General features: G+C 44.8%; 1 long non-coding RNA gene across 2 annotated transcripts; it reads left to right on the forward strand.

Moving 5' to 3' along the window:
- Nucleotides 1-5,848: 5,848 nt before the first annotated feature.
- On the forward strand, nt 5,849-12,045 carry LOC126533744 (uncharacterized). 2 transcript variants are annotated; one of them, XR_011895563.1, is made up of 4 exons: nt 5,849-6,013; nt 8,185-8,370; nt 9,476-9,655; nt 11,826-12,045. It is a non-coding gene; the product is annotated as an uncharacterized lncRNA (long non-coding RNA). The 2 variants fall into 2 exon arrangements; XR_008612908.2 differs by lacking the exon at nt 9,476-9,655.
- Nucleotides 12,046-13,391: the final 1,346 nt, after the last annotated feature.

Below are 13,391 nucleotides of genomic sequence, written 5' to 3' on the forward strand. Positions count from 1 at the left end.
TTGCTAGACAAATGCTCGTAAGTATTGAACCTCTTAAAAGATGAGGGGTGAAATATGCGCTCACCGAGAGGGCATCTTCAGCGCGAGACATCCACAAGGCACCTTACAGAGATGTGGGGAGCTTCGCGGCCGGAACGAAGCATCCCTTCTCCGCCGGCCAAGAGGGGGAAACGTGCTTTCCGATCGCTCAAGGTTGCGCGGACAACGCATAGCTCTAGCGTCTAGGAAAAGCTTAACCAGGTGCGATGGCGGCACGCATAGCGTGGGAAGCTAGCCGCCGGAATAACTATACCAAGGACTGCTGCTGATGAGGGCGAAGTACCTTCGTGTAATTATAATAACCCTAATAGGACTACTTTCGAAAAAAAAAAAAAAAGGAAACGGCCCAGAGGGCTATACTACGAGAGCTATGACTGATAGTTTTCTATATATATATATATATATATATATATATTCATCTCATCTATGGGATCGCATTCGCGCGCTGTTTCTTTGTCTCTGCGTGTAGTACAGTTAAGAGAGCCAGTTTAAGGGCGGAGAAGAAGAAAGAAGAGAAAAGCAAAAACTGCAGCGCCGTGGTTTTAAAGCGCACCCGTGGTAGAGAAACGGAATGCGATATAAGCGTGCGTAGCCATGATACGCACACGACAAACTGCCTTAAAATATTTAGACTTGAGGGAAAGCTTCTTTAGCAAACGATAGCACGGCAATCAGCACTCGAATATAATTATAACCCTAATACTAATTGTAAATATTCATCTCATCTATGGGATCTAATGCGCGCGCTGTTTCTTTGTCTCTGCGTGTAGTAGTTGAGAGAGCCAGTTTAAGGGCGGAGAAGAAGAAAGAAAAGAAAAGCAAAAACTGCAGCGCCGTGGTTTTAAAGCGCAGCCGTGGTAGAGAAACGGAATGCGATATAAGCGTGCGTAGCCACGATACGCACACGACAAACTGCCTTAAAATATTTAGACTTGAGGGAAAGCTTCGTTAGCAAACGATAGCACGGCAATCAGCACTCGAATATAATTTTAACCCTAATACTAATTGTAAATATTCATCTCATCTATGGGATCTAATGCGCGCGCTGTTTCTTTGTCTCTGCGTGTAGTAGTTGAGAGAGCCAGTTTAAGGGCAGAGTAGTTGGAAGGCATACTTTCTAGGAAAAATGGCCGCTCAAGGAGAAGAGCGAACTCGAGCGGCTTTAGAGGCTAGGAAAACTGCCTTAAAATATTTAGACTTGAGGGAAAGCTTCGTTAACAAACTATAACACGGCAATCAGCACTCGAATACGACGAGAGAAATTACTGAGACGTGGAAAATTCCCTTGAAAAAAATCTGGTTTGCTAGACAAATGCTCGTAAGTATTGAACCTCTTAAAAGATGAGGGGTGAAATATGCGCTCACCGAGAGGGCATCTTCAGCGCGAGACATCCACAAGGCACCTTACAGAGATGTGGGGAGCTTCGCGGCCGGAACGAAGCATCCCTTCTCCGCCGGCCAAGAGGGGGAAACGTGCTTTCCGATCGCTCAAGGTTGCGCGGACAACGCATAGCTCTAGCGTCTAGGAAAAGCTTAACCAGGTGCGATGGCGGCACGCATAGCGTGGGAAGCTAGCCGCCGGAATAACTATACCAAGGACTGCTGCTGATGAGGGCGAAGTACCTTCGTGTAATTATAATAACCCTAATAGGACTACTTTCGAAAAAAAAAAAAAAAAAGGAAACGGCCCAGAGGGCTATACTACGAGAGCTATGACTGATAGTTTTCTATATATATATATATATATATATATATATTCATCTCATCTATGGGATCGCATTCGCGCGCTGTTTCTTTGTCTCTGCGTGTAGTACAGTTAAGAGAGCCAGTTTAAGGGCGGAGAAGAAGAAAGAAGAGAAAAGCAAAAACTGCAGCGCCGTGGTTTTAAAGCGCACCCGTGGTAGAGAAACGGAATGCGATATAAGCGTGCGTAGCCATGATACGCACACGACAAACTGCCTTAAAATATTTAGACTTGAGGGAAAGCTTCTTTAGCAAACGATAGCACGGCAATCAGCACTCGAATATAATTATAACCCTAATACTAATTGTAAATATTCATCTCATCTATGGGATCTAATGCGCGCGCTGTTTCTTTGTCTCTGCGTGTAGTAGTTGAGAGAGCCAGTTTAAGGGCGGAGAAGAAGAAAGAAAAGAAAAGCAAAAACTGCAGCGCCGTGGTTTTAAAGCGCAGCCGTGGTAGAGAAACGGAATGCGATATAAGCGTGCGTAGCCACGATACGCACACGACAAACTGCCTTAAAATATTTAGACTTGAGGGAAAGCTTCGTTAGCAAACGATAGCACGGCAATCAGCACTCGAATATAATTTTAACCCTAATACTAATTGTAAATATTCATCTCATCTATGGGAACTAATGCGCGCGCTGTTTCTTTGTCTCTGCGTGTAGTAGTTGAGAGAGCCAGTTTAAGGGCAGAGTAGTTGGAAGGCATATTTTCTAGGAAAAATGGCCGCTCAAGGAGAAGAGCGAACTCGAGCGGCTTTAGAGGCTAGGAAAACTGCCTTAAAATATTTAGACTTGAGGGAAAGCTTCGTTAACAAACTATAACACGGCAATCAGCACTCGAATACGACGAGAGAAATTACTGAGACGTGGAAAATTCCCTTGAAAAAAATCTGGTTTGCTAGACAAATGCTCGTAAGTATTGAACCTCTTAAAAGATGAGGGGTGAAATATGCGCTCACCGAGAGGGCATCTTCAGCGCGAGACATCCACAAGGCACCTTACAGAGATGTGGGGAGCTTCGCGGCCGGAACGAAGCATCCCTTCTCCGCCGGCCAAGAGGGGGAAACGTGCTTTCCGATCGCTCAAGGTTGCGCGGACAACGCATAGCTCTAGCGTCTAGGAAAAGCTTAACCAGGTGCGATGGCGGCACGCATAGCGTGGGAAGCTAGCCGCCGGAATAACTATACCAAGGACTGCTGCTGATGAGGGCGAAGTACCTTCGTGTAATTATAATAACCCTAATAGGACTACTTTCGAAAAAAAAAAAAAAAGGAAACGGCCCAGAGGGCTATACTACGAGAGCTATGACTGATAGTTTTCTATATATATATATATATATATATATATATATATATTCATCTCATCTATGGGATCGCATTCGCGCGCTGTTTCTTTGTCTCTGCGTGTAGTACAGTTAAGAGAGCCAGTTTAAGGGCGGAGAAGAAGAAAGAAGAGAAAAGCAAAAACTGCAGCGCCGTGGTTTTAAAGCGCACCCGTGGTAGAGAAACGGAATGCGATATAAGCGTGCGTAGCCATGATACGCACACGACAAACTGCCTTAAAATATTTAGACTTGAGGGAAAGCTTCTTTAGCAAACGATAGCACGGCAATCAGCACTCGAATATAATTATAACCCTAATACTAATTGTAAATATTCATCTCATCTATGGGATCTAATGCGCGCGCTGTTTCTTTGTCTCTGCGTGTAGTAGTTGAGAGAGCCAGTTTAAGGGCGGAGAAGAAGAAAGAAAAGAAAAGCAAAAACTGCAGCGCCGTGGTTTTAAAGCGCAGCCGTGGTAGAGAAACGGAATGCGATATAAGCGTGCGTAGCCACGATACGCACACGACAAACATCAATATATAAAATAACCGTTCTGGACAGTATTGTGCGAACTATTACCCTCTTTCTGTATATTACGCTGCCTTGGGGAATAATAGGAGTTTTTCATATATGGAACACCACGTTGGTGTAGCCTCACAGAATAAAAGCTAAAAACGTTAACTAACCACATAATCCGGGGGTTGACTGACTTCTCTTACGAAGTCAGCAGAATAGTAAAGGACTTGCTTACCTTAGCTTAATGCTGACGTGATTCGTCGGCAGCTCTGCGTGCACTTAGGTTGGCAATTTACTGTGATGACTCACCAATTCCTCCAAATGCATTATGCGGCAGTGACGTACAACGCTTAGTCACCCGATTTCGCTCCAATTCTTGCGCTGAACCTGTCATATAACCAAGCTTTCTTGTCATTACGTTGCGAAGTGCATTAAAGGACGAAGTTATAACCAGATCCTTTAAACACGTGTGGTGTTCAAACCAAAATGAACGCGCAAGCTTCATAAACGCTGCGAGTGATTTTACCTCGCAATGGTCAGCTAACAATTACAGCGCTTGAGGTTGCATAAATACATAATTCTAAAACATTTTCCAAGTGAATATCAAAGTGCTGATTTTGAACTATTCTTGGCAGATTGAGCCCAGAAGTGATTACTTTATTGTCGGCAATGGCACAGCGGCTAAATTAATACCGTCTGTATAAAATTCATAAGATCTCTGCTTTTGGGAGAAGTATTCTTCAGGACGGCAGAGTTTTCACTCCCTGCGTTATGGAGAATCCTCTCAAATTCATAGATTTGCTGATGATTTCTTTCTATATCGATCTATCACCAACAGCAAAGACCACACTTTCTCGAAGGATGACTTGCACAGCATTCAACACTGGTGTGATGACTGGTTAACGATCTCAAGCACTAATAAATTCAAATCTATGTCAATATCCCGCAGCCATATTCAGTATTGCTTTCCCTACGCAGTCATTGACAACCCTATCGACACTATGGACTCAACTAAGTACCAACTAAACACGATCACGCATCACCTAAACTTGGGCTCGCATGTAACATCACATCATCTGCTAACAAAAAACATGGAATTCCCTAAACGCAACATCAGCAATGCTGCTCAACAGATAAAATTACTAGCATATAACACAACGGTCCGCCGAAACTCGAGTACGCGTCACCCGTGGGGCATCCTCGCCAAATTTACGTCAGCAACGCATTAAAATCCGCACTTAATCGCACCGCAAGGTACATTCGCTCGTTGTACTCATACCATATCAGCGTTTCACGATTAGCAGTAAACTCTGGTTTGCGTATTTTACTGCACCGTCAGCGTATCGCGCGCTTATTATTATTCCATAAGTTTTACACCAGTTGGCTTCGCCACGCACCTTGCATTCTACCATCTTTGCGCGAATCTGTGCTCACAGGCAAACCACTAAATGTTGCTCGCCCTTGTGCACGCACTGTCACCCTGCTCGTCGTAATCTTTTCATCGCACAGCTAAAGACTGGAACAGTCTTCTCCACCACATCGCCGTTGTTACAGTTTCATTTGCCTTCATGGAAGAAGTGACAAGCGTTCTGTTAAAAAGAATGTGGACCACCTGCTGTATTGTTTTTTTCTATACCCACCTCCCATGTAATACCCGGCGAGGGATTCAGGTAATAAAGTAAAATGAAATAAAATGAAATTATATTAAATTAAATTATGAGGTTTAACGTGCCAAAACCACTTTCTGATTATGAGGCACGCCGTAGTGGAAGACTCCGGAAATTTCGACCACCTGGGGATCTTTAACGTTCACCTAAATCTAAGTACACGGGTGTTTTCGCATTTCGCCCCCATCGAAATGCCGCCGCCGTGGCCGGTATTAGATCCCGCGACCTCGTGCTCAGCAGCCCAACACCATAGCCACTGAGCAACCACGGCGGGTATGAAATTATATTGTTTACTGTTGTCCTAATAGGCAAGAATCCACTGCTGTGTAAATATATTCGAGGACATACTTGCCATGGTGACTGCTATTGCTATTACCCAAGTTGCCGCACAGAACCCATACCGTCAGCGCTCAATAGAAGCAGTTATAACATGAATACGCGAAGCGTGAGCTATGCTTAAACAACACCCTCTGGTAGATCATGCACGTCTAGCGTCTTTGTGAATGCTTTACCTATTGTGTAGCAGTAAAAGAAGCAGTGCAGCGTCCACCGGCGCAGCACTTTTGTCGAAGGAAAGCTGCTGCTCGAAATGCCGGACAATGTGTTGTGTCATGCGGGGAATAGGGAGGCTCAACCCTTCGCCACGCTGAAGGAAACACGCCGGCCATGAAACGCCTGGCCTACTGCCTAGTTCTCTTCTCCTGCGTGTTTTATGTTCTAGGTAAGTTGTGGCTGTTTTTTCGATAACGTATTGAAACGAAGACCAAAATGTGCTGGAGCTTTTAAGGAAGTATTCAGCCATTGCTCACATAAGACGAATAGGCTGCTTAGTTCTTAACTCATATTGTTCTGCAACTTCGCTCGGAACATTTATCCTCCTAGCAGCATCTTTCGTTTGGCTAAAGCAAACACACTCAACCAGAACGCACCGCGCCAGCGTAGCATGAGTGAAATAGCCCCGCGCATCGAGCAATATGTCTACGTGACCTATTTCTGGAAACAACATACTAATCTTAATGAAGTGAATGATTTTGAAATAATAGTGTAGCTTATCACAATGTACATTCTACTATCACTGGTCATTAAACAAAATGTTATGTGTCTTCGCTATTGAACACCTATTAGCTGCTCCTCAAGCTCGTATCAAGTATGGTACTGGCTCTAGTGTAGGATGGCTCTAGCCCTTAATCAGCCTGTCCACGTCATATCAAATGGGGGAGTTGTCGCGGTCTCTGTGACTTCGCGTGACAGACACGTGGGTGGGAGTGCTCGGGGGAGTTCTTGACCAGTTGTGTATGGCTGATTGTAGAAATGGGTAAGAAATGTTCGGAGCAGCCTTACGGTATGGTAACCCTGGTCAAATGGCTGCTTCTAGGCTCCAACACACTCTATACTGCTGACTGTTATCTGGCTCACCATAAAAACCAATAAGGCCACTATATATTGGCCGCTGCCAGCCGCTCCCCCCCCCCCCCCCCCACCTCTTCTCGAAAACCATAGCGGAACTTGTCTTAACAGCTTGGATATTGGAGGTCACATTATAACCATACATACATATATATAATATAAATTCACCGCGAGAAGACTATGGGTTGCTGAACGCCCTATGTAGGAAACCCTAGTGAGCACACAAACATGCGTAGAACATCACTTGCTCAGTATTTTGTATTCACGCTCTTGCAGAAAAACTCGCGGCTTATTTTATAGCGACTTCTGCACAGGATAGCGCGCTTCCCCTTCGAGCAGCACAAATGTCAGCCGCCGAACATGTATAGGAAAAAAAAGGGTACGCTGGTCAATTTATGTGCAAAGCATGTTTTCGTAAACTATCGCAAGAAATTGATTACATATACACCGGATGCCTCTGTTTAAGCCTCTACAGTGTGTCTATTCTCCTTCCTTTCCTTATCTCTACTTTTTTACCACTTTACCTCCCCCTCCCCTCTCTCCCCAGCGTAGGGTAGCCAACCGGATCTTTTTCTCTGGTTAACCTCCCTGCCTTTCCCCTTTCCTCTCTCTCTCTCTCTTTACAGTATATAAAAAAAATTGAACTCGTTATTCCACCGAAAACAGCGACAAAAGGTTGCTCACGTTTATTCCAGTTATCTATGTACGTTTCACCACGATGCAGCATTATCAAACTTGTAGTGACCATTTCCTTTAATTTTACCACCGTATAGCGATAGCAGTTAGCTACACGGTATTCGATATTACGATTAGAACTATGCACAAAATAAATTTAGCCCGATATATCGCTGGGTTGTATTCCGCTTTACAGAGCAGGGCACTCGCGGTGGCAACAATGCAATGCGCAGACGACCGTGATCCACCAATGTTCCCTTCTCAGCTTAGAAAGCATTTCACGGCGTAAGCCAAAATTTTGCCTTGTCAGTCTGTGCCCATAACGTGCTTTATTTCGGTGCGATTGACGGTCATTCAGAACGCCGTCTATGAATCAGAACGCGTTGCTGTATGCCACTTGTCTCCACCGAAAGGAACTACCCTAAAAATTACGAGTCCTCCACTTTCTCCACTACGTCATTTCCACTTCACGCTTGGAACTCGATGTTCACGTGTCGTGTTCACGGAACGCTCTGGACATGGAAACAGCTGTATTTTCACATATTGCATTGTATTACCTATCATTACATTTTTTCGCGCCCAGGGCATGCACATCGTGCTAAGCAGGTTCCTCGGGCAAATTGAGCGATAGGCGAGCGTAAATAAACAGATATAAATATCCATGGCGCGCCCATAACGGCTCCGATTTCTCTTCATTCTTTTTTTATGTTGGCTCTATCGATAAGTTTGTCGATGGCACTCACTATGTAATTTTGTATATTTCACGGGTCAATAATGAACGCACTTTTTATTCTTGTTATTCTTTTACAGCTGCCAGAGGCAGGAAACAAAGGTTATGTGTACGACCAAACGCATTCCGTCCCTGCCGTGGAGGAAACGCACGAACTTGGGGTTTTGATTTTGTTCTCCGAACGTGCAAATTATTCGTCTCCGCAAGTTGTAGTTCGACCGAAAGCCATTTTGTGTCAGAAAAAATGTGTCAACGTGCGTGTCTCCGTGAGTATGCTCGAATTACCTTATTTAATGTTTAGGTAAGGAAGGGGGCTTACAGATGCAGTAGCGCGTTGGGGTATAAAAGTTAAACACGGGCATAAGTGCCTCATAAAGGCTGGCCAACCTTTCGATACAAAGACCAATCTTCGTCAAACGTATTTCGCGAAGATAGGTCCTCCTACTGAAACGTTGGCCCGACTATCTGAGGCACCTTATCTCTCTTTCAAACGTTTATACCTACAGGTTTCTTTTAGGTAAAAATTTGGTCGTTACTTCTGAAGAAATTAGGGGACGTAGAAAACAGAAACTAGGAACTTGTGGAGGTCAACGGAAAAAATAGTTCGGTTGGCTATTCTAATCCAATCATGGGCGCAGAAAACTAAGAAGGGGATTGTAATTCTTTTTTTTAGTTCGAAGCGCCTGCTTAGTCTCATTTGATCAGATGACACTATTCTTCTGTTACCCTTGCACGCCTTAGTGTCCCTTGACAGAATAAGCGTACTTTTGTCAGCTGTTTCTACATTATTTACTTCCTTTAATTTCTTTCCTTAAAGAAAAACAAGAAGAATTGCTACAAATTATATAACTGATCATTTTGAATGTGCGATCAGATATCAGCCTAATCTCGCTGAGCAACCGATTCCAGATCCAATGCACAATATTTTCACCTTTTCTTCCACACATCATAACGAGTTCTAGAATGGTGTGCGCAGCATGAATATGAGACCTAGGGCCGCTGCATAATTGGCGCAGGTGACAGGATGTCCAACGGTGGTTACTTCAAAAATCGGGTATTTAGCAAATGGTTCTCGAATAAAACAGAGAGAGCACTTCTTCAGTGACCTCATGACTGACTCTGTCCTGCTCACAGCACCTCTGACGACTCGGAGCAACATTTCCAGGTACCTCATGTACCCATGCAGTATCCTGATAACAAATCTATGGGATTTCGTTTAGCCAAGTGGTATTTTTCCATACGCCGGAAATGGGCATGACGGAGTTCTTGCTTCTTGTATTCATTTATTTTCTAGATTCATTTTAGCTACATTCCGTTTCCTGGAACCACCGTATGTCGACGTTCTCAAGGCTTATGTGTCTTTTCTTTCAGCACCACCACAACGAAATCCGATATGCAGCCTCGCACCGAAACTGGGCCGGTGCTCTCCGCTATTGCAAGACTGGCACTTCGATGCCCAGACTGGCTTCTGTAAACGTTTTCCATCAGGATTTTGCAGTAACAATCCTAATAGTTTTCCGTCATGTGAATCTTGCACGAATAGATGCAGCGGTAAGTTCTTGTGGCTGCTGCCACGTATCGATCATAGATTATCGATAATATGCTACGAAAAGACGGAAAGTTGGGCGAGTTGGTAGGGTAACGTACTTTTTGCTTTATAGCCGGAAGAGACATGGACAAATGCTAGAAGCAGCCACGACGATCGCTAACGTTTAACTAAAGCTTTATTGCAACAATCAACAGATGTGGGTGATTGCAAAAACGCACCAAAGAAACGTCACATTGTCGAAAGACCATCAGATAAACATATCAAAAAGTAGGGAAGCCATAAAAACTACACTAGACACTACATCGAATGGACGCACGTGCTAAGACGCCATTCAATTTCGCTGTCTCACAGTGACGTTGATTCCTAGTTACCGTGAGTCTCAACAAAGTGACCGGTTAGAACCAACTTGGTCGCGTCACCTCAGCGAGTCACCGATGTGACTGAGCATTTGGTGGTGCGCCTTTGCGCCTGACGCGTTCTGCTAACGATACGCGGATATGGCATGATGCTCCGCAGCACCACGTGAAATTGCTGCTGCGCGCCAGAGACAGCTCCATGGATGATGACAGGCGTCTGACAATGCTGCAGCATGCGTTCAAGGACACCGTTAGCCGCGCTTTAAACCCCACATCTCGGCGACCCAACGACGGATAACAATCACCATTGCTTAGCGCCTCACCAAAAGAATAAAAATAATAGTTGCGACTTACTGTTTCTTCTGCTCAGAATGTATAATATTGTACGGCTCTCTTTTAACGAAACCAACTGGAAGGTGTGTCGTAATCTCATTGCTTAAGCCTAAGTATTTTGCCGCGGCTCATCGCTCCATCTAAGGCAAAAACAAAATGGGGGCCCTAGAAACATCTCTGAAGAGACTTCTTACTCAGCAAAGATATTGGTGGGGGCCGAGCATAACCTAGGTCTATGCTAAATCGCTTACTACACCATCGTCTGTAAGACGTACATTCACCAGTGAAATCAACTGATGCGCGATTTTCACGAGGCCTCGTCTCCTAAACTAAAATTTTCCCGGCCACTGAGTCCTCGAAAACGCAGAATCTGAACGGGGACCCAGGACACACCTCGGTACATTTCTGAGGAGCATTTAGTTCGTTTGCACTCCCCTTATCTTTCTTATTCTTGTAATATTACGCGCTCAGCCTGTAAAGGATGGCCAGCAGCACTTCGCCTGCTTATTTTCTGTGCACATTTGGCATCTACACACCAAGGGGTACCGGCCAAAATTTGGGGGCTTTACGCTTTTACGAGAGGCTTGGCAAGTAAAAACTGTTTTACAGGGGAAAGACATGCGGTTGCATGGTGTTTAAGGTGGAATGTTCAGAATGCGGCAGGGAATCAAGCAATATTAAAGAATTTTCTATCCTTTAGGAATGCACACGATGCCAGTCAAGGTTAAAGGAATGTAGTATAAGGACATTCTTGCTTAGGTCAAGCTTGCTTATAGGGACCTCAAAAAACATTCGCACGATTTGGAATATCTAAACAGGAAGCAGAAATCCATTGTTTCTGGTTCACTCCACTGTATGCACAAAGAAGACACAGAAATTGAGCTTCTGTGCGCATCAACGTAAGCGGTGTGACAAAACTTGTAATTTGAATGTTGGTCAGAATGTTGGTCAAAACTGTCTAACTTTCTAAGCATAGAGCATTTTTCTTTTTTCTCTATTCGGATGGCCTTACACTACCCTTAATTTCTTTATTAGGTAAAGTTGTGCTTTGGCAAATTGGCCATACAATCAACGTTTCACTCGCAGTTGTATTTTTGGCGCCAATACCAGCTTTTATTACGTACAAAGACGTGTTCGTTGCTTACGCAAAGCTTACGTCATATATTCAAGCCTTGTAACCTTTGCAACCCACGCCCTTGATTTCATTGCGAACAAGGCTCCCGTCTGGGGAGTCGAAACGTGTTGCATTCTTTCATTGGTCGGTGTCCTTCTTTTTTACCCTTCTTCAATATGCCTCCAGAGCAGACGGGCTTCAGCCAAAACCTCTACTTCCTTTCACATTTACTCATCTACTCGTTGTTGTTTTTTTGCAAGCATGAAAACTTCTACATGCGTTGACCGGTACTATCGATTTGATGTTGCCATCTGTTCTTGTGGCTTTTGTATTACTTTTTAGTGTTCCTTGTCTCTGCTTCCACTTCAGATGGAAAAAGTGCAGAAGTCTGCCATCGCTCTCCTTCAGCAAGCGAAAAACCAAAAGTGTGAACGGCACGACCTAAATTACAGAAATTACGCCGACCGTAACCGCCAGCACAGGAAGATGTATCCTTCTTATCGAACGCTCGAAGCGTACACAATGGCGCCAGAATAATTCATTTGCTATGACGACGTGATGACCTTTATTAAAAACACGATGTGTCGAACTGTTCGCTTCACGACGAGTACCTCGCCGCACGTGACACCAGGACCAAGCACAGCACAGGCGTTTTAGAGATTGTACTGTATGTAAACTGTAAGTGTGTGTTTTGTGGTGACACACTGTGCGCATGTTTTCCGCGCAGCCTTCACCTTGTTGTCATGAAACAGCGATGCCGTACACTTGACGTGCACAAGGCACGTTCAACTACACCGAAATTTACACGGCTTTTATATGCAATGACCGTCGCCATTGTTAAGTCGAGTTACCCTCAAGTTCATTGTCCACCACTGGGCAGAAATTCCGCGAGGAGCTCTTCCGATACGAAGAACAGGTACGTTACGCAGCGCTATATCTCAATTTCTTCGCCTTTCGATATAATTATTATACCCTGCCCTCGGCTCCTCGGCAGCAGTCGGGATACGCTGCTTACTTTAGTGGCTAGGATGATGGACCGTATTGTCGTCTGGACCAACTGTGCTGTAATGAGCATTTCGATCAATAGTTTGATCAGCACCTACGCAACGTTTGTTTTCAGCAACCACCCAATGTTCTGTAACTTGAAGACTTGCAGGGAACCAGCCTTCACACTCTTAACGCAGGCACGCTGCTCAGTAGCTGTTTTGCATTCTGTAGGTTTGTCCCTGTGTGTGTTGTCACACACCTGGTCACATAACTAGATACTGTAACCGGCAACAACCATCCACTTAAAGAAACTAGGTACCCTTTATGTGGCGCAGTGCTTGTATCATTGCCCCCAACTCAGTGACCAGAGAAGTGCATTCTATGTAGCCATCAATATTTGTCTCTACGCCGCGCTGCGTTCACTACAGCCTGTCAAGCGCTACTTTATGAGCACCGCGCACATACTTTCCCGTCGACATCGTGGAATGCCTCCTTCGGCTGCATGGATCCGTCCGCGCATGAAACAATGAACATTTTAGCTTGCCCAACTACTCTAGTAATCGGTCACGATTGACGACGTGCCTAACGTACGTGAAGGAGCGGGATTCACACGCGCGAGGAAGCGAACGCAGCAGGATTTGCAGCTTTACCCCTTTCTACTGAGCATGCGCAGCGTTTGTAGAGCATCTCATGCCAGAAGAGCTATCAATCAACCAGTCAATCAATCAGTCACTCAATCAATCATTCAGTTTATTTTCACTACAAAGAACGGAGGGCCAAGAAGTAAAAGCTCTAGGGGGCATGACGAGGTTTCCTAGCCCCTGTCAGAACCGAGCGCTCGCTTTCTTCCCAACTCTGTCACTTTTCTGCCCTTTCTCCACCTTCCCCAAGTTGCTGCTCAATGTTCAGGTATCTGCCGTGCGCTGTAAAGTCGGGGTGCCAACAGCG

This window comes from Dermacentor andersoni, chromosome 7 (assembly GCF_023375885.2).
Source record: "Dermacentor andersoni chromosome 7, qqDerAnde1_hic_scaffold, whole genome shotgun sequence".
Classification (NCBI taxonomy): domain Eukaryota; kingdom Metazoa; phylum Arthropoda; class Arachnida; order Ixodida; family Ixodidae; genus Dermacentor; species Dermacentor andersoni.